Source organism: Chelonia mydas, chromosome 13 (genome assembly GCF_015237465.2).
Source record: "Chelonia mydas isolate rCheMyd1 chromosome 13, rCheMyd1.pri.v2, whole genome shotgun sequence".
Classification (NCBI taxonomy): Eukaryota; Metazoa; Chordata; order Testudines; family Cheloniidae; genus Chelonia; species Chelonia mydas.
In genome coordinates, this window is record NC_051253.2 from 35465268 (window position 1) to 35485021 (window position 19754).

Below are 19754 nucleotides of genomic sequence, written 5' to 3' on the forward strand. Positions count from 1 at the left end.
GGCGGGAAGTGGTCATCTGCCCTCAGCCCCTCCTTACCTGAGATGCTGCTGCCTGTCCGGCCGCCCAGCTGAGCAGTGACTGCAAATGAGGCTGAGAACCCAGAACCCAGCTCCCAGCCCAGAGCGACCAGCTCAGCATGGCGCTAACTCTCCTTCTGCCTCTGCTGGGTAAGTGACCTCCCTCGGCCCTCACCCCCCTGTCTGGAGACTCCTCCTCCACCCTGCCCCACATCCCTCCATCCCTCTGAATCCCCATCCCCTCGCCGGAGTGCTCAGCCCCTCTCTTCTCTTCTCTTCTCTTCCAGCCTCTCTCCAGATGCTCCCCAGCCCGGCGTCCCCTGCAGGTAACGACGTCTCCTGTCCTTGAAGAGCTGCTCGCAGGGGCAAGGGGTGTCTCAGGGAGTGAGGATCCCCCTGTTCTCACGCTGTGATGTTTGGAATAGCAAGGAGGGGAGAACCCCAGTGTTAGGATATAGATATTCAGGCCTGTCGGTAAAGGCCTAGACTCTAAGAATTTAGGTGTATTCTTATCACTTGGCTAGTTCTAGAGGTATAAAAGAAAGAATCAAAATCACTGTCAGCTGGTGTAAGGTCCTTCTCTCACTGTGACAGTCTGAGGCCCTGTTCTTAGGCCAAGGCCTTTGGCGAAGCAGCAGAGGCAGCCATAAGCTGGGAAGCGACCGGTCACCTCCTCACATCCCAAACTAGTCACATTGAAAGAAGGTGCTATTGAGCTGTTAGGATACAATCCTGTCCTGATAGTGCCTATCACCTCCAGAGAAAGGGAAGTGCCTCGAAGATGTAAAAGGAAACTTAGTTTGATAGCATCCTGTCTGGCAAGAACTCACCTATCAATAGCTGGGATGTGAAATCCTCACTTCTGTATTGCTTTGTCATTATAGTTCCCACTTTGCTATTGTTTATTTGCAAGGTCTCTGTCTGGTTCTGTGATTGTTCCTGTCTGCTGTATAATTAATTTTGCTGGGTGTAAACTAATTAAGGTGGTGGGATATAATTGGTTAAATAATCATGTTAGGATTGGTTAGTTAAATTTCAGGAAAATGATTGGTTAAGGTACAGCTAAGCAGAACTCAAGTTTTACTATATAGTCTGTAGTCAATCAGGAAGTGGCGGGGATGGGAACAGGGAATGGGGGTAAGGAAATTGGAATCATGTTTGGCTAAGGGCAGGAATGGGAACAGGGCCACAGGTGTAAGGCTCTGTGGTGTCAGAGCTGGGAAGGGGGAAACTGAGGAAGGAAACTGGAATCATGCTTGCTGGAAGTTCACCCCAATAAACATCAAATTGTTTGCACCTTTGGACTTCGGGTATTGTTGCTCTCTGTTCATGCGAGAAGGACCAGGGAAGTGAGTGGGTGAAGGAATAAGCCCCCTAACACCCAGGTGCCCCCGTGTCGTCCCCTGGGTGGGCCAGGCCACCCTGTTCACAGGCATCTCCCGTGGAACCTTCCCCAGCAGCAGCCCCTGTCCAGAGCCACATTCGTGGGGGTGGAAGAGCGACCCCAGCCGGTCTCTTCGGTGGGTCCCACCCCAGGCCATAGGGGAGAAGATACTCCCATCCCCCTGGTGCTACCCAGCCCCTCATTGGCAGCCTCATCAGAGAGAGCAAGAGCTGGATGGGCCATAGGGACTGAGCATCCACCTCCGCATTACACTGAGGGGCCCATCACTGTGGGGCTGTGTGTGGAGGGGGGGCTCTCTCTCCCCCAGCTCTGGCCTCCCACAAAGAACTCAGGGCCAGGGGGCACAAACTCAGCCTCGCCCAGCGGGACATTAAAAGCAGGTTCTACAGAGACCGCAGAGGAAATGCGGTGGGTGGAAAAACTCTCCCCTCCCTTCCCCACATCTGCCTGAACCTCCTCATTTCTCTTCAATGCCTTCTAGCTATTGCTAGGCAGGTCTGATGGTCAGCTGGTGGATTCTCCCCCCTCTTCTGCCACTGCCCCTGGATAGAGAACATTGGGTGAATACCCTGATGGAAATGGGGGTCTTGGGGTTGAACCATTTGCATCAACAATCCTCTCCCCTTTGTGCACCCCACTTCCCCCGGATGGAGAGTGTGGGGATTTTGTAGTGCACCAGGTGGATGAAGGATTCTTCTTGCCCCAGCTCTGCTCCTGATGCCCCTAATCCCTGATGAGAAAAACAGATTCTCTCCTGGGCTCCTGCCCCCACCCCTGAATTGTTCCTTGGCACAGTCTGGGTCCCACCCACCCTGTCATCTCCTCTGTGCAAGGGAGGGGAAAGCAGCACATTGTGGGTCAGTGGGGGGATATTATTGTGGGGAGCAGGCTGTGGGATGGAGAGTGTTAAGTTTCACAGATGGGGGGAGCTGGAATTTGCCCAGCCACACAAAGGTTGGGTCCATCTTATAGTGAGAGACTCCAGGAGCTGGAGGTGTTTAGCGCAACAAAGAGAAGGTTAAGGGGGAGTTGATCACAGTCTAGCATTTCCTGCGTGGGGAACAGAAATTGGACAATCAACTGCTCTTCAAAAGAACAAAGATCAAACATGACCCAGTGCCTGGGAGCTGGAGCTAGACAAATTCAGACTAGAAATAAGGTGCAGATCTTAATAGTGAGGGGAATGAACCACTCCCACAATTCCCCAAAGGTCATGGTGGATTCTCCTGCGCTGGCGATTTCTGAATCAAGCCTGAATATTTCTCTCAGAGATCTGTTCTAGGTCACAGAGGAATCAATTCAGGGAAGTCCTAGGGCCTGGATGACACAGGAAGTCAGACTCCATGATCACAATCGTCCCTTCTGGCCTTGGAATCTATAAAAAGACCCCAGAAGGAGAGAGAGACAGGAGGTGGTTTATTTGCTGTGGTGTATTTCCCAGCGTGGGGGCGGGTGCTGGACAATGAGATGAGGCTGGTTTGTGATCATGTCTGTCCAGAAATCATCTCTGCCCCCTTCTCCTCATTCCGTCATGGCCTCTCCCTCAACAATCACCCTTCTTCTTCTGTTCTAGCTTGTTCGCCAGCCCACAAACTCTTGCGGGAGTACTGGTACACAGTGTATCTCCTAGGGGAACGGGTTAACCTCACATGCTCGGCTCCTGGGCATGAGGAGGTTTCAGGATACAGATTCTTCTATCACAAAGGGCAGCAGGACCCTAGTGTAGTCCTCAACCCTAATGCTGGAGCCCAGCTGGAGTTCACAGCAGAGAACGGAAATGCTGGGTCATACAGCTGTGCGTACTGGAGATTGGAATCCAATCAAGAGATCTCGTCTTGGAACAGTAGCTCCATCTCCATAACAGTGACAGGTGAGCCCCTGTTTTTCCTGCTGTCTGATGGGAGAGTCCCTGGAATCTGAAGCCCACCCCAACACCCCAGCGTCTCTCCCGTCTCTGGTCAGGGCCACTCCCAGCATCTCAGACACTTTGTGGTGGCCTCAGGAGGTCCCTACTGATCAGCAAAGACTGGGCACTGATGGGTTACTGCTATGGGCAAGCTCAAAGCACCAGGGGGTGCTGTCAGGCCCACCCTCTGTAAATCTACTGCCCTGCAGCTGCCTGGATTCCTCAGTCATGATTTCTGTCAAGGGAGGCATTGGTTACTATCATGTTAACCGACCCCCTCCGGCACCAATATGCCAGGATCCCTCCCTGCCCATGTGTATGGGAAGGGAAGGTGCTATCCTGACATGCTTGGCCCCTGGGGTGAAAGCACCACAGGACACAAATTAGTCTATCATGGCAGGGATTTGGTCTCCAAAGAGGCAAATTTTCATCCAAGAATATTACAGGAATTGGCATATGAAATTGCAAGCCCATGAGCAAGAATTTTTAATGAATCTGTAAACTCAGGGGTTGTACCGAACGATTGGAGAATTGGTAACATAGTTCCTATTTTTAAGAAAGGAAAAAAATGTGATCCGGGTAACTACAGGCCTGTTAGTTTGACATCTGTAGTATGCAAGGTCTTGGAAAAAATTTTGAAGGAGAAAGTAGTTAAGGACATTGAGGTCAATGGTAAATGGAACAAAATACAACATGGTTTTACAAAACGTAGATCGTGCCAAACCAACCTGATCTTCTTTGAGAAAGTAACAGATTTTTTAGACAAAGGAAACACAGTGGATCTAATTTACCTAGATTTCAGTAAAGCGTTTGATACCATGCCACATGGGGAATTATTAGTTAAATTGGAAAAAGATGGGGATCAATATGAAAAATGAAAGGTGGATAAGGAACTGGTTAAAGGGGAGACTACAATGGGTCATACTGAAAGGTGAACTGTCAGGCTGGAGGTAGGTTACTAGTGGAGTTCCTCAGGGATCGGTTTTGCGACCAATCTTATTTAATCTTTTTATTATTGACCTTGCCACAAAAAGTGGGAATGTGTTAATAAAGTTTGCGGATGATACAAAGCTGGGAAGTATTGCCAATTTAGAGAGAGACTGGGATATCATACAGGAAGATCTGGATGACCTTGTAAACTGGAGTAATAGTAATAGGATGAAATTTAATAGTGAGAAGTGCAAGGACATGCATTTAGGGATTAATAACAAGAATTTTTGTTATAAGCTGGGGACACATCAATTAGAAGTAACCGAGGAGGAGAAGGACCTTGGAGTATTGGTTGATCACAGGATGACTATGAGCTGCCAATGCGATATGGCAGTGAAAAAAGTGAATGCGGTCTTGGGATGCATCAGGTGAGGTATTTCCAGGAAAGATAAGGAGGTTTTAGTACCGTTATGCAAGGCACTGGTGAGACCTCATCTGGAATATTGTGTGCAGTTCTGGTCTCTCATGTTTAAGAAGGATGAATTCAAACTGGAACAGGTACAGAGAAGGGCTACTATGATGATCCGAGGAATGGAAAACCTATCTTATGAAAGGAGACTCAAAGAGCTTGGCTTGTTTAGCCTAACCAAAAGAAGGTTGAGGGGAGATAGGATTGCTCTTTATAAATATATCAGAGGGATAAATACCAGGGAAGGAGAGGAATTATTTAAGTTCAGTACCAATGTGGACACAAGAACAAATGGCTATAAACTGGCCATCAGGAAGTTCAGACTTGAAATTAGATGAAGGTTTCTAACCATCAGAGGAGTGAAGTTCTGGTACAGCCTTCCAAGGGGAGCAATGGGGGCAAAAGACATATCTGACTTCAAGACTAAGCCCTGGTCTACACTAGGAGTTGATGTCAAATTTAGCAGTGTTAAATCGATTTAACCCTGCACCTGTCCACACGATGAAGCCCTTTTTTTTCGACTTAAAGGGCTCTTAAAATCGATTTCTTTACTCCACCCCTGACAAGGGGATTAGTGCTGAAATCAGCCTTGCTGGGTCGAATTTGGGGTTGTGTGGATGCAATTCGACGGTATTGGCTTCTGGGAGCTATCCCAGAGTGCTCCATTGTGACCGCTCTGGACAGCACTCTCAACTCATATGCACTGGCCAGGTAGACAGGAAAAGGCCTGCAAACTTTTGAATCTCATTTCCTGTTTGGCCAGCGTGGCAAGCTGCAGGTGAGTGCAGAGCTCATCAGCAGGGGTGACCATGATGGATTCCCAGAATCGCAAAAGAGCTCCAGCATGGACCGAATGGGAGGTACAGGATCTGATCGCTGTATGGGGAGAGGAATCCGTGCTATCAGAACTCCGTTCCAGTTTTCGAAATGTCAAAACATTTGTCAAAATCTCCCAGGGCATGAAGGACCGAGGCCATAACAGGGACCCAAAGCAGTGCCACGTGAAACTGAAGGAGCTGAGGCAAGCCTACCAGAAAACTAGAGAGGCAAACGGCTGCTCCGGGTCAGAGCCCCAAACATGCTGCTTCTATGATGAACTACATGCCATTTTAGAGGGTTCAGCCACCACTACCCCAACCGTGTGCTTTGACTCCGTCAATGGAGAGGGAGGCAACATGGAAGCAGGTTTTGGGGATGAGGAAGATGATGATGATGAGGTTGTAGATAGCTCACAGCAAGCAAGTGGAGAAACCAGTTTTCCCGATAGCCAGGAACTGTTTCTCACCCTGGACTTGGAGCCAGTACCCCCCGAACCCACCCAAGGCTGCCTCCCGGACCTGCCAGGTGGAGAAGGAACCTCTGATGAATGTACCTTTTAAAATAGTATACATGGTTTAAAAGCAAGCATGTTTAATGATTAATTTGCCCTGGCATTCACGGCCAGTACAGCTACTGGAAAAGTCTGTTAATGTGTCTGGGGATGGAGTGGAAATCCTCCAGGAACATCTCCATAAAGCTCTCCTGGATGTACTCCCAAAGCCTTTGCAAAAGGTTTCTGGGGAGGGCAGCCTTATTTCGTCCACCATGGTAGTACACTTTACCATGCCAGGCCAGTAGCACGTAGTAGGGAATCATTGCAGAACAAAGCATTGCAGCGTATGTTTGCTGGCGTTCAAACAACATCCATTCTTTATCTCTCTGTGTTATCCTCAGGAGAGTGATATCATTCATGGTCATCTGGTTGAAATAGGGTGCTTTTCTTAAGGGGACATTCAGAGGTGCCCGTTCTTGCTGGGCTGTTTGCCTGTGGCTGAACAGAAATGTTCCCTGCTGTTAGCCACGGGGAGGGTTGAGGGGGTAGCCACGCACTGGGGGGAGGCAAAATGCGACCTTGTAACGAAAGCACATGTGCTATGTATGTAATGTTAACAGCAAGGTTTACCGTGAAAGAGTGTACCCATTGTTCTAGGAAATGTGTCTTTTTAAATACCACTGTCCCTTTTTTTTTATCCACCAGCTGCGTGTGTTTTGAGGATCACAGAATCTTCTCCTTCCCAGAGGCTAGCGAAGATTAGAAGGCGAAAAAAAACGCACTCGCGATGAAATGTTCTCTGAGCGCATTCTGTCCTCCCACACTGACAGAGCACAGACAAATGCATGGAGGCAGACAATTTCAGAGTGCAGGAAAGCACAAAATGACTGGGAGGAGAGGTGGCAGGCTGAAGAGAGGGCTGAAGCTGAAAGGTGGTGGCAGCGTGATGAGAATAGGCAGGATTCAATGCTGAGGTTGCTGGAGGATCAAACTAATATGCTCCAGCGTATGGTTGAGCTGCAGGAAAGGCAGCTGGAGCACAGACCACCACTACAGCCCCTGTGTAACCAACTGCCCTCCTCCCCAAGTTCCATAGCCTCCTCACCTAGACACCCAAGAACGTGGTGGGGGGGGCCTCCGGCCACCCAGCCACTCCACCCCGGAAGATTGCCCAAGCAACAGAAGGCTGGCATTCAATAAGTTTTAAAGTGCTGTGTGGCCTTGTCCTTCCCTCCTCCACCACCCCACCTGGTGCTTCCCTCCTCCACCACCTCTCCCGGGCTACCTTGGCAGTTATCCCCCTATTTGTGTGATGAATTAATAAAGAATGCATGAATGTGAAGCAACAATGACTTTATTGCCTCTGCAAGCGGTGATCGAAGGGGGGAGGGGAGGGTGGTTAGCTTACAGGGAAGTAGAGTGAACCAAGGGGGGGTGTTCATCAAGGAGAAACAAACAGGACTTTCACATCGTAGCCTGTCCAGTCATGAAACTGGTTTTCAAAGCTTCTCTGATGCACAGCGCACCCTCCTGTGCTCTTCTAACCGCCCTGGTTTCTGGCTGCATGTAACCAGCGGCCAGGCGATTTGCCTCAACCTCCCACCCTGCCATAAACGTCTCTCCCTTACTCTCATGGATATTGTGGAGCGCATAGCAAGCAGTAATAACAATGGGGATATTGGTTTCGCTGAGGTCTAACCAAGTCAGTAAACTGCACCAGCGCACTTTTAAACATCCAAATGCACACTCTACCACCATTCTGCACTTGCTCAGCCTGTAGTTGAACAGCTCCTGGCTACTGTCCAGGCTGCCTGTGTACAGCTTCATGAGCCATGGCATTAAGGGGTAGGCTGGGTCCCCAAGGATAACTATAGGCATTTCAACATCCCCAACAGTTATTTTCTGGTCTGGGAATAAAGTCCCTTCCTGCAGCTTTTGAAACAGACCAGAGTTCTTGAAGATGCGAGCGTCATGTACCTTTCCCGGTCATCCCACATTGATGGTGGTTAAATGTCCCTTGTGATCCACCAGTGCTTGCAGCACTATTGAAAAGTACCCCTTGCGGTTTATGTACTCGCCAGCTTGGTGCTCCGGTGCCAAGATAGGGATATGGGTTCCGTCTATGGCCCCACCACAGTTAGGGAATCCCGTTGCAGCAAAGCCATCCACTATGACCTGCACATTTCCCAGGGTCACTGCCCTTGATATCAGCAGATCTTTGATTGCGTTGGCTACTTGCATCACAGCAGCCCCCACAGTAGATTTACCCATTCCAAATTGATTCCCGACTAACCGGTAGCTGTCTGGCGTTGCAAGCTTCCACAGGGCTATTGCGACTCGCTTCTCAACTGTGAGGGCTGATCTCATCTTGGTATTCTGCTGCTTCAGGGCAGGGGAAAGCAAGTCACAAAGTTCCGTGAAAGTGCCCTTACGCAAGCGAAAGTTTCGCAGGCACTGGGAATCGTCCCAGACCTGCAATACTATGCAGTCCCACCAGTCTGTGCTTGTTTCCCGGGCCCAGAATTGGAGTTCCACCACATGAACCTGCCCCATTAGCACCATGATGCCCACATTGCCAGGGCCCGTGCTTTGAGAGGTCTGTATCCATGTCCTCATCACTCTCGTCACTGTGCTGTCATCGCCTACTCGCCCGGTTTCGCTTTGGCATATACTGCTGGATAATGTGCATGGTGTTTAATGTGCTCCTAATTGCCAAAGTGATCTGAGCGGACTCCCTGCTTGCTGTGGTATGGCGTCTGCATGGAAAAAAGGCAGGGAACGATTGTCGGCCATTGCTCTGATGGAAGGAGGGGCGACTGATGACATGGCTTACAGGGTTGGCTTACAGGGAATTAAAATCAACAAAGGGGGTGGCTTTACATCAAGGAGAAACAACAACAACTGTCACAGAGAATGGCCCTCTCAAGGATTGAACTCAAAACCCTGGATTTAGCAGGCCAATGCTCAACCCACTGAGCTATCTCTCCCCCGGGAGTCCAGTCAGGACTGAATCTCCATTAAACTTTTCAAAGTACCCCTGACAGACCTCCCCAAAACGATTGTCGGCCATTGATTTCACGGAGGGAGGGAGCAAATGAATAGAAAACAAATCTGGTCTATTTCTTGTTTTGATCCACTCCATCTATCTTTTACATCTTTGGCTGGCAGCAGACGGTGCAGTAGGACTGCTAGCCATCCTCATCTCCTGGCTGCTCGGCAGAAGATGGTGCAGTAGGACTGCCGGCAGGACTAAAGAGAATGACCTGGTCAACTCACTCCTATTTCAGTCCCTGCGCCCATGTCTGCCCAGGCGCTCCTGACCGACCTTACCGAGGCGGCCAAGAGCACCTCAGACATGATGACGATAGTTATCAGGCCTATTGTACCATCTACTGCCACAAGGCAATGAGCTGCTGCTGCTGTGTAGCAATGCAGTACCGCGTCTGCCAGCACCCAGGAGACATACGGTGACAGTGAGCTGAGCGGGCTCCATGCTTGCCGTGGTATGGCGTCTGCACAGGTAACTCAGGAAAAAAGGCACAAAACGATTGTCTGCCGTTGCTTTCACAGAGGGAGGGAGGGAGGGAGGGCTAACGACGTGTACCCAGAACCACCCACAACAATGTTTTTGCCTTATTAGGCACTGGAATCTCAACCCAGAATTCCAGTGGGTGGCAGAGACTGCGGGAACTGTGGGATAGCTACCCACAGTGCAACACTCCGGAAATCGACGCTTGCCTCGGTACTATGGAAGCACTCCGCCGAGTTAATGCACTTAGAGCATTTTGTGTGGGGACACACACAATCGACTATATAAAAACGATTTCTGAAAAACAGATTTCTATAAATTCGACCTAATTTCATAGTGTAGACACACCCAGCTTGATAAGTTTATGGAGGGGATGGTATAATGGGATAGCCTAATTTTGGCAATTAATTGATCTTTGACTATTAGCGGTAAATATGCCCAATGGCCTGTGATGGGATGTTAGATGGGGTGGGATCTGAGTTACTACAGAGAATTCTTTCCTGGGTGTCTGGCTGGTAAGTCTTGCCCACATTAGCTGATCGCCATATTTGGGGTCGGGAAGGAATTTCCTCCAGGGCAGATTGGCAGAGGCCCATGGGGTTTTCGCCTTCCTCTGCAGCGTGGGGCACAGGTCACTTGCTGGAGGATTCTCTGCTCCTTGAAGTGTTTAAACTATGGTTTGAGGAGTTCAATAACTCAGACATAGGTTAGGGGTTTGTTACAGGAGTGGGTGGGTGAGATTCTGTGGCCTGCATTGTGCAGGAGGTCAGACTAGATGATCATAATGGTCCCTTCTGACCTTAAAGTCTATGAGTCTATCTATGAGACGCTGGGCTGCCCCTGGGGTCACAAAGCTGTAGGATCCAATTCAACATTGTGGGAGGGTGGAGCATCTCAGCTGGGGGCTGATCTGAGAACAGCTTCATTATACACTGAATGTTACAGGGCTGGAAGTTTCTGGGTTAAACACCGGTTTGTTCCGGGTACTCCCATCCGGCCAGGATATCCCATCTGGGAACAGCCAGCCTGTCTCTAAGAGCCTGGGGGAGGCTACATTGAGCAGGAAGATTGGGGTGGTTTTGTATGTGTGGGTCCTGGTGCTCATCTATCTACCTTTATTCCAGACCCTCCATTGTCCCCCACATTGTCTCTCCACCCCCTGCACCCCATCTATATCCCATTGGAGTCGGTAAAGCTGAGTTGCTCAGCTCCCTTTGGAGAGGAAGTGAAGAGATACAGGTTCTTCATTCAAAGACAGGAGCGGATCTCCAAAGGAGACTGCAGCCAGGGCACCTGGCTGATCACCATGACTTATGCAACAGACATGCCTGTCTGTACTGGAGAATGGCTCCTGGGTGACAGATCCTGTCCAAAATGAGCCCTCCTGTCCCAGTGCCTGTGATGGGTGAGACCCTATTTCCACCTGTGGTGTGTGTGAGACATGAGGGTCTTCAATGGGGAGGACTCTTCTCCATACCTTCCCAGCTACACCTGCGAATTGTGCTGGTGCAGCCCCAGGCCATGATCCCAGGGCTCCCAGTGCCCCCTGCCTCTCCCCAGCAGTGCCCCCAACCTGGATGCCCAGAGACCCATTAGCAGAACCTGGGACTTTCTCCTTTCCCCCTCTGCACTGACCCCTCTGCCCCAGATGCTCCTCTCCACAGAACAATTGTCTTCCCCTCCCGCTGCTCTCCAGACCAGCTCCCAGCCTCTCTGCTTTGCCCTTTCCACAACTCATTGCTCTTAGGCACAGACCCCGCAGCCAAGGAAGGGAGCAGGTCTCTGACACGGTCCTCATCTCAACCAGGAGGGGCCAGCTGGGGTAACAGCTGAAGCAAAGAAACCAGAGCCCCAGGCCTGTATAATGCAGGCTGATCAATGGGTCATAGATCATACTTCATAGGTTGCCAAGCCATAAAGGACCACTGTGCCCATCTATTCTGGCCTCCCGCATTACACAGGCCAGAGAACTAGACCAGAACCAGCGCTAACGTCCCTCTGGCCCGCACTCCTGCCTCTTCTCATTCCACTTTGCTTATTATCCTCTCTCCCTCATTGTATGCTGGATGCTAGACTTTGCATTTGCATCTGCTCCTTTTATTCCCCTCCTCTTCTGCCCTCTCTTTGCTCTTTCATGTTCCTGACGAGTCTCACGACACAACATTCAGGCCCAACAGTGCTTTGCAGCTGAGAAAATGGCTCCTCACTCTCCTAAATGCCCACACAATTGACAACATGTCTGTTATACCAACATCAACACAGCCACATAACACGGCTCAGCACAGCCAAGGACATCTCTACCCAGTATGTCCCCCTGATTTCCAAATAGAGCCACCCTTCAGAGAGCAGCACAATATATGGCTGCCCAACATGGCCAAGAACATGGCTGCCCAATGGACACAGACGTGGACATTCAACATTGCTGCCTTGCACCTCTACCCTCTGGGATGGTAGAATACCAGCAAGGCCGTCCAAGTCTCAGAAAGTCTGGCCAGAGAGGGTGGGATGGCCAGACAACCTGGGTCCTCCCTATCTACAGAGGGCTCCATAAATACTGGGGGCTAGGGCATTAGTAGTGGAAGGGTGACAGAAAATGAATCATCTCCTGGTGACCCTGGCCACCTTATGACCCCCACATCCCAGCCTCACATTGTATCTGAAGGAATCCATCCCTATCCCCTAGCCTGGCTCTCACTTATTTCTTCAGGGAGCCCCTCCGGATCCTGAGGTGAAGGAAGAGGCTCTGGAGAGAGAGCACAGGTCAGCTCTGGGTAAACTAAATTTGGGCATCATCTCCATTTCCCCCACTGCCCTGTCCTTCCTGAATCCTTCCCTTTGCTCCTCCCCTCAGACACCCTTCCACAGCCGGTGCTGAGTGGGTATCCTCTTTCTGGAGCAGTGAGTGAAAGACTTCCCCTGTTCATCACCTGCATGGCCCCCAGGGATGGTGGCAAGCGGACGTTTCGTTTCTAAAGTGACAGAGCCAAGATCTTCCCTGGGGACATTGGATCTGCGGTGAACACCACAGAGTCCAGGACGTGCTCTATGAATATTTCTGTGCTCAGCATCCTGTGGTCTGGTTCCAACAACACTGGAGAATTCACCTGTGAGTATGAGGAGAATGTGAGCAGGAGGTGGATCCTGTCCCCAAGGAGCTGGGCCGTGAACGTCACAGTATCAGGTGAGGCAGGCTATGGCTTTTAACAACTTCCCACATAAATTCACCCTCGAACCCCAGACACAGTTCTCAAGCGAGCAACCAGCACCCAGTGCCCCTGATGGCCAAGCGAGGTCAGGGCAAGTCACAGTGTTGGAGGACAGGAAGAGAGGAGCAGAACAGACACACAGATGGGAAGAATCAGGGGTCGGTATCCAGCTATCTAAGAGACAAGGGCTGGGGTGGGTCTCACATCTCACCTTGATGGCTCTTGAGATCCAGGAGAGTTTGACATGAGTCCTAGAAGTGCAGACACACGGACATCATGTGCATCACGCTCAGCATTGTTCACCTGCCGGTTCTATTCTTGATTCTCCTCTCTCCGCAGCTCGCAGCTTCCTCTGGGTCCAGAAGCTTGTGGTGGGTGGCTCCTTCTTCCTCATCAACAGCCTCATCTTCCTCATCTCCCGCTGCTGCTTCTAGATCCAGGTAACTGGCTTGTTCTGGGAAGGGGGCCCTTCATTCTCTGCCTTGCATTATCTCCACAAGGTGACCCATTTGGGCTGCAATTGCTCCCCTTGAATTTCAGCCTGGAGGGAAGCAAGGTTCTAGTGGAAAGTCCAAGAGTGAGATCTGAGAAACCTCCACAGAATCTGAAAGGGCTTTAGGCACCATGCAGGCTCTAGCAACCAACCAAAATGCAGCCATATCTGGGGTGGGAACAGGGCATGGCTACTATTTCATAGCTGCACAACTCTCATGCACAGAGTTTGATTGCTCAGTGTGAACCCAGGAAGCCCTGCATTCACACCCTACACATGGCTGCAATGATGTGTGTACCAACCCTGCCTTGCGAGGTATCATTTGAAACTCCCACCACATTGATCAATAATATAATGGTGGTACATATGTGAGAGTGCCATAGGTGGAGATATGGCCGTCCTCTGCTAGTCTCTTTTAAAGTCTGTATTGGAACAAAGGGGAACCAGGTCTGCCCAGGGCTTGAATATAAATGAAGCAGGGTGACCAGTGACAAGATAGTTACGATGTACATGTGCGGGTAACATAAGACCAGCCATACTGGGTCAGACCAATGGTCTATCTGTCCCAGTATGCTGTCATCTGACAGTGGCCAATGCCAGGTGCTTCAGAGGGAACGAACAGAACAGATAATCATCAAGTGATCTATCCCCTGTCCTCCATTTCCTGCTTCTGGCAAAGCATGGTTTTGCAGCCCTGCCCATCCTGGCTAATAGCCATTGATGGATCTATCATTCATGAACTTATCTAGTTCTTTTTTGAACCCTGTTATAGCTTGGCCTTCACAGCTGTTAGGATATAGATATTCAGGCTGCTACTCTGAAACCTGTCAAGGTAAAGACAGCACAGGTTAAGGCAGCTGTGTGGCAATAATTGTACTTGGTGGCTAAATTGTTACAGACAAATTGCACTACCTTAAAGAACTAAATGTAGGAGTAAGTGATTTAAAGAAGTGAGTGAAAAGTTACAAATAGCTTTTGCAAAAATTGATAATCCAGGGTTTGCAGGAAAGTAAACGTTTGGGAGTTGTGGAAATGGTAAAAGGTAACAGTTGTGGTGTTACAAGATGGAAGTTTTTGTTTAATGATCAAACCCAGTTATATAAATGTAACTGTATGTGCAACTCTGTGCAGTCACATTGGATGGAAGCTTGGTAATTAAATTATCCCAGGGGGTCAGGCAGAGTGGCTACTCCCACCACTATGCTTCTGTCCCCAGAAGCCTTTACAGCTATTCTGAGGGAAAATGGGCCCTTTTCCCACAGAAATGGTCTACAAGGGACTGCTGCAGGCAGCAGGCAGAGAGAATCTGATCAAAATTATTTGACTATTGGGTAATGTAATCAAAATCACTAAAGGATGGAAGGGGTTTCTATTGGAACTTAACTTGGCTGCTCCTGGTTGTGTCTAGTTGTACACGATGGAAGTGTAATCGGGGTACAGTTGTGTAAAAAAGAGTAATCACAGTGCAAGGGATGTTAGGCAAAATAGAATGTTGTGTGTGTGTGCAGTGCTAAAATCTGAAGCTGTCTCTCAACTATTACCTGAGAATAAACTTAAAGCTTGGTACAGCAGAGAAACTATTGCAAACTTGGTCTGTTGTACAAGAGGGGAAACTGAGGTACACCACCTCATGATTCATAAATGAGGTAATTCACTAGCCTGACTGTAGAACAAAATAAGGACAGCCTGGAGGTAATTCTTCTGTTTTCCCTGCAATTAGCAAGGAAATTTGTAAAAGAAAGTGGTATTATTATTATTAAGCAATAATCTGTCTCCACCAGGGGGGTGGAAATTGTTTCTTTTGTTTTTCAGACACGCTACAAGCAAGCTGGTGCCAGCGGAAGAATAACTCAGAATACCATGGATCTGTGTTTTGTGTTGTTTGCCTGTGGTGTTTGTCTTGTTGCTAGCATTGCTGTGTTTTAATGAACAGAAAACCTCATGACATGGGTGGGGGATGGCTTCACAAGGCTGACCATGGGGGGGAAGATGTGCATGGGAATGCAAAATGCTCAACTAGGAGGCCAGCACCTGTGTAATAGCTACCGTGGTACCTGGAAATGGAATGGCAACTAAGGTGGTCCCCACAAGCCCTATGGAAATAATGAGAAGGGGAGGAGCTCACTGGGAATCAATGGAGGGGTGTGTAAAATAGTGTAAATCAACAGAAGATGTTTGGATGTGCCCCTCTCCTATGACTATGGAGGAGCAGAATCAATGGCCTATGCAAGGGGTGGACAATTGGGTGTACTGTGTATAAGGTGTTTTGCTGGGAATGTACATATTACTGGGGGCACAATTACACCAGCCCATAACCAAACTACACCCATCTACACGCTGCTATCTGGACTTTGGTGCACACATGGATCTGTGAATCTTATTGCTGTGAATAATCAAACCAGGGCATACTGCCTGATTCCATACCAAGTGGTCAAGCTGGTTTGGACAATATCCCCTTTCTCTGTGAACATTCAATGGACTTACGATATGGACAAAAGCAAGCAAAACCTGCAGGGGCAGCTTGTTGCAACTGCCAGCAACTGGACACATCAGATCGTGACCCTGTCGGAGGAGGAGAGGCCGTGTTTTGGGGGTGTCTCGGATGTTGGACCATACTGCAGTGGTCAGGACTCAGTGTTGCTGTGGATTATGTATTATTAACTGTACTTGTGTTACGTTGCATATGGAGATAACCTATAAGTAATGTAATAAGCCCTCCAAACCCTACAGTGTACTAGACAACCCGGACCCAACCTTCTCAGGCACACTATAATGGGAAGTCTGGAGCACTAATTGGAATAGGTGTGGTATGCTCGTACGAGAGAAGGTGCAGGGCATGGTACTACACAAGGGGCAGTGGGACAGATGGAGCATCGACACCTTCCACCTTGATGCCTGGCCCTATCAGGAAATGTGTCGCCATATGTCCTAGGCTTTTCCAGGGATACCTGGGCAGGAGGATCCCAAAAGAAAAAGAAAAAAAAGGGGTGGAGTGTTAGGATATAGATATTCAGGCCTGTCTGCAAAGGCCTGTACTCTAAGAATTTAGGTGTATTCTTATCACTTGGCTAGTTAGAAAGAAAGAATCAAACTCACTGTCTGCCAGTGTAAGGTCCTTCTCTTACTGTGACAGTCTGAGGCCCTGTTCTTAGGCTAAGGCCTTTGGCTAAGCAGCAGAGGCAGCCAGAAGCTGGGAAGCGACCGGTCACCTCCTCACATTCCAAACTAGTCACATTGAAATAAGGTGCTATTGGGCTGTTTGGAATACAATCCTGTCCTGATAGTGCCCAGCGCCTCCAGAGAAAGGGAAGTGCCTCGAAAATGTAAAAGGAAACTTAGTTTGATAGCATCCTGTCTGGCAAGAACTCACTTATCAATAGCTGGGATGTGAAATCCTCACTTCTGTATTGTTTTGTCATTATAGTTCCCACTTTGCTACTGTTTGTCTGTATAATCTCTGTCTGGTTCTGTGATTGTTCCTGTCTGCTGTATCATTAATTTTGCTGGGTGTAAACTAATTAAGGTGGTGGGATATAATTGATTACATAATCATGTTACAATATGTTAGGATTGGTTAGTTAAATTTCAGGAAAATGATTGGTTAAGGTATAGCTAAGCAGAATTCAAGTTTCACTATATAGTCTGCAGTCAATCAGGAAGTGGGTGTGTGTGGGGGAAATGGGAACAGAGAATGGCCTGTTGTTAATAAATTTGTTTTATTTTAATCTAAACCAACCCAGAGCTGGATGTGAATTTAAGTCACTGGTAACTCCAGTTAATGTGGCGAGCAGCTGTGGATTGTTTCTTTAAAGGAGCAAGCAACCCTTATTATTTCTCTGGATGCTCCAGGAGAGGGCTGGACATTTCCGGGCAGATGGTTTGTGGGGAAATTTTGGCCAGGGAAGCATTAGGGTCCCATGGTTAGTAGTAACCAAAACTTGTGAAGACCAGAGTATGGTGAGAGGTACCAAGCAGCCTGCTGGAGTCAGGTCACAGTGTGACCTGCGATTGTGGGTCAGTGGGGGGATATTATCAGGGGGAATCAGGCTGTGGGATGGGGGCGTGAAGTTGCACAGATGGGGGAGCTGGAATTTGCCCAGCTGTGCCGAGAGAGATGCCAGGAGCTGGAGGTGTTTAGCATAACAAAGAGAAGATTAAGGGGGAGTTGATCACAGTCTAGCAGTTCCTACGCGGGGAACAGAAATTGGACAATCGACGGCTCTTCAATAGAGCAGACAAAGATCTAACACAACAACCCAGTGCCTGGGAGCTGGAGCTAGACAAATGCAGACTGGATATAATGTGCAGATTTTAACAGTGAGGGGAATTAACCACTGGGACAATTCCCCAGGGGTCATGGGGGATTCTCCAGTGCTGGTGATTTCTGAATCAAGCCTGAATGTTTCTCTAAGAGATCTGCTCTAGGTCACAGAGGAATCAATTCAGGGAAGTCCTAGGGTGACACAGGAGGTTGTACTCCATGATCACAATGGTCCCTTCTGGCCTTTAGATTTATGGAAAGATCCCAGAGGGAGAGAGAGGGAGAGAGACAGGCCATGGTTTATTTGCCGTGGTGTATTTCTCAGTGTGGGGGTGGGTGCAGGGCAGTGAGATGAGGCTGGTTTGTGATCATGTCTGTCCAGGACCATCTCTTCCCCCTTCTCCATCATGGCCTCTCCCTCTCCACTGATCCCTCTGCCTCTGTTCTAGATTGCCCGCTGACCGCACGCTCTCTCTGTACCCCGGGTACACAGCGTATCTACCAGGGGAGCGGGTTAACCTCAGGTGCTCGGCTCCTTTGTGTGAGCAGGTTTCAGGATTCAGATTCTTCCCTCAAGAAGGGCAGGATGGCTCAAGCATAGTCCAACAGTCGAATGCAGGAGCCCGGCTGGAGCTCACGGTTGAAAAGGGAAATGCTGGACCATACACCTGTGGAGAGTGGAGATGGGAATTTTATGGAGCGATCTCATCTGGGAATAGCAGGTCTGTCTCTGTCAAAGTGAGAGGCGAGCCCCTGCTTTTCCTGCTGTTTGAAGGGCGAGTCGCTGGGAATCTGAAGCCCACCCAGTCACAGAGCCTCGGGTGCCGTGCTCTTGAGCAGCTCTGGGGGAGTTCTTAGAGGGGTCACATGACACACCTTGCTTCCGGTCATGTGTCCGGCTTCACCCCAGAAGTGATAAGCAGCTCTGGAACAGTCCCTGAGAGGGCCCCATCCACACTCCAGCTCCCTTCAGGTCACAGTCTCTGTCTGGGGAAGGCATTTGGCTTCAGTGCCTCCAGGGATCGAACCTTGGAGCCTTTAGCAACCCTGGGTCACCCTGTGAGCTCCCCTGAGTGAGTCCACCTGAATTGGACACCTGAGACAGAGACTTGCACATCCAAGGGGAGCAATACACCCCCACCTGCCTTAAACTGCTGTGACTCTCAGACTGCCGGGTAACAGCAGGGGGTTTATTAGCTGTCTGGGACACAGCAGAGAAAGTCCTTAGTTACCGTACAGAACAGAAGAGTAGTATAAGGGCCCTACCGTCAACCAAACTTTAACCCCATGTCTTGACCCTTTAAGCCCCGCCCCCCTGTCACCAGAAATCCCAGCCCCTGGTTTATTACTTCTGGGGTGAAGCCGGACACATGACTGGAAGCAAGGTGTGTCATATGACCCCTCTAAGAACTCCTCCCACTGCCCTCTACCAGTCGGGATGGGCTTCAGCCACAGAGGATCGCCCCGAGAGCAGATTTGGCCAAACTAGGGCAGCTTCTGGGGCGGGATGAACTGCCCAGAAGAGGGTCGTGTGACCCCTCTAAGAACTCTTCGCACCACCCACTGCCAATCAGAGTGCAGTACCACCACCCCATAAGTGCCAGCCCTGGGCAGAAGAGGCCATCTCTTACAAAGAGTGCATGTTCTAGAAATCGTAGAAATGCTGAGAGGAAACGTGGACTCCTTCACCATTCCTGTGAGAACTTCGGACTTTGTTTTAGCCCCAAGGGCCTTCAACTATCCACAGAGAAAGTGCTACATCAGCAACAGTTCCGAGGAGGAGGAGGAGGAGGAGGAGGGAGTGGCCGAGGGGAGTCCTTTGGCCCAGTTGTTGATGGATACGCCGGAACCCAACCCTGAAACTCAACTGCTTGTGAGACACCCTGATGAGTGTGGCGGCTTCTCATTATCCACCCCCCTGAGGGATTATTTAGGGGACCTCACGAGTGAGATTCCGCCAGATCAACACAACACTGAGTTTGTGTCAGCAGGCCCGAAAATGTACAGGTACAAGCTGTCAGGAGGAAAGGCCTGTATGAAAGTCAAAGGGATTACCCTGAACATAGTAAAGATCTAGTCCTGGACTATTGCACAGTCCTGTGAGGAAACACTGCAGCCCTCTATCGTAAGGAACAAAAATCAGTGGCAAACAGAGTGTGGCAAATTGCCAGCACTACTATGATGGGTCTCACGCTTTCTTTTCTTGGGTGGCGGTTCAGGGCACC

At 49.5% G+C, this 19754-nt stretch overlaps 1 long non-coding RNA gene across 1 annotated transcript; it reads right to left on the reverse strand.

Annotated features, from left to right (window-relative positions):
• Positions 1-8738: 8738 nt before the first annotated feature.
• LOC119567945 lies at positions 8739-19753 on the reverse strand. Its single transcript, XR_005227883.2, has 3 exons — positions 18049-19753; positions 12987-13334; positions 8739-8796 (listed from the first exon to the last, which is right to left on the reverse strand). It is a non-coding gene; the product is annotated as an uncharacterized LOC119567945 (long non-coding RNA).
• Between the last annotated feature and the right edge of the window lies 1 nt (position 19754).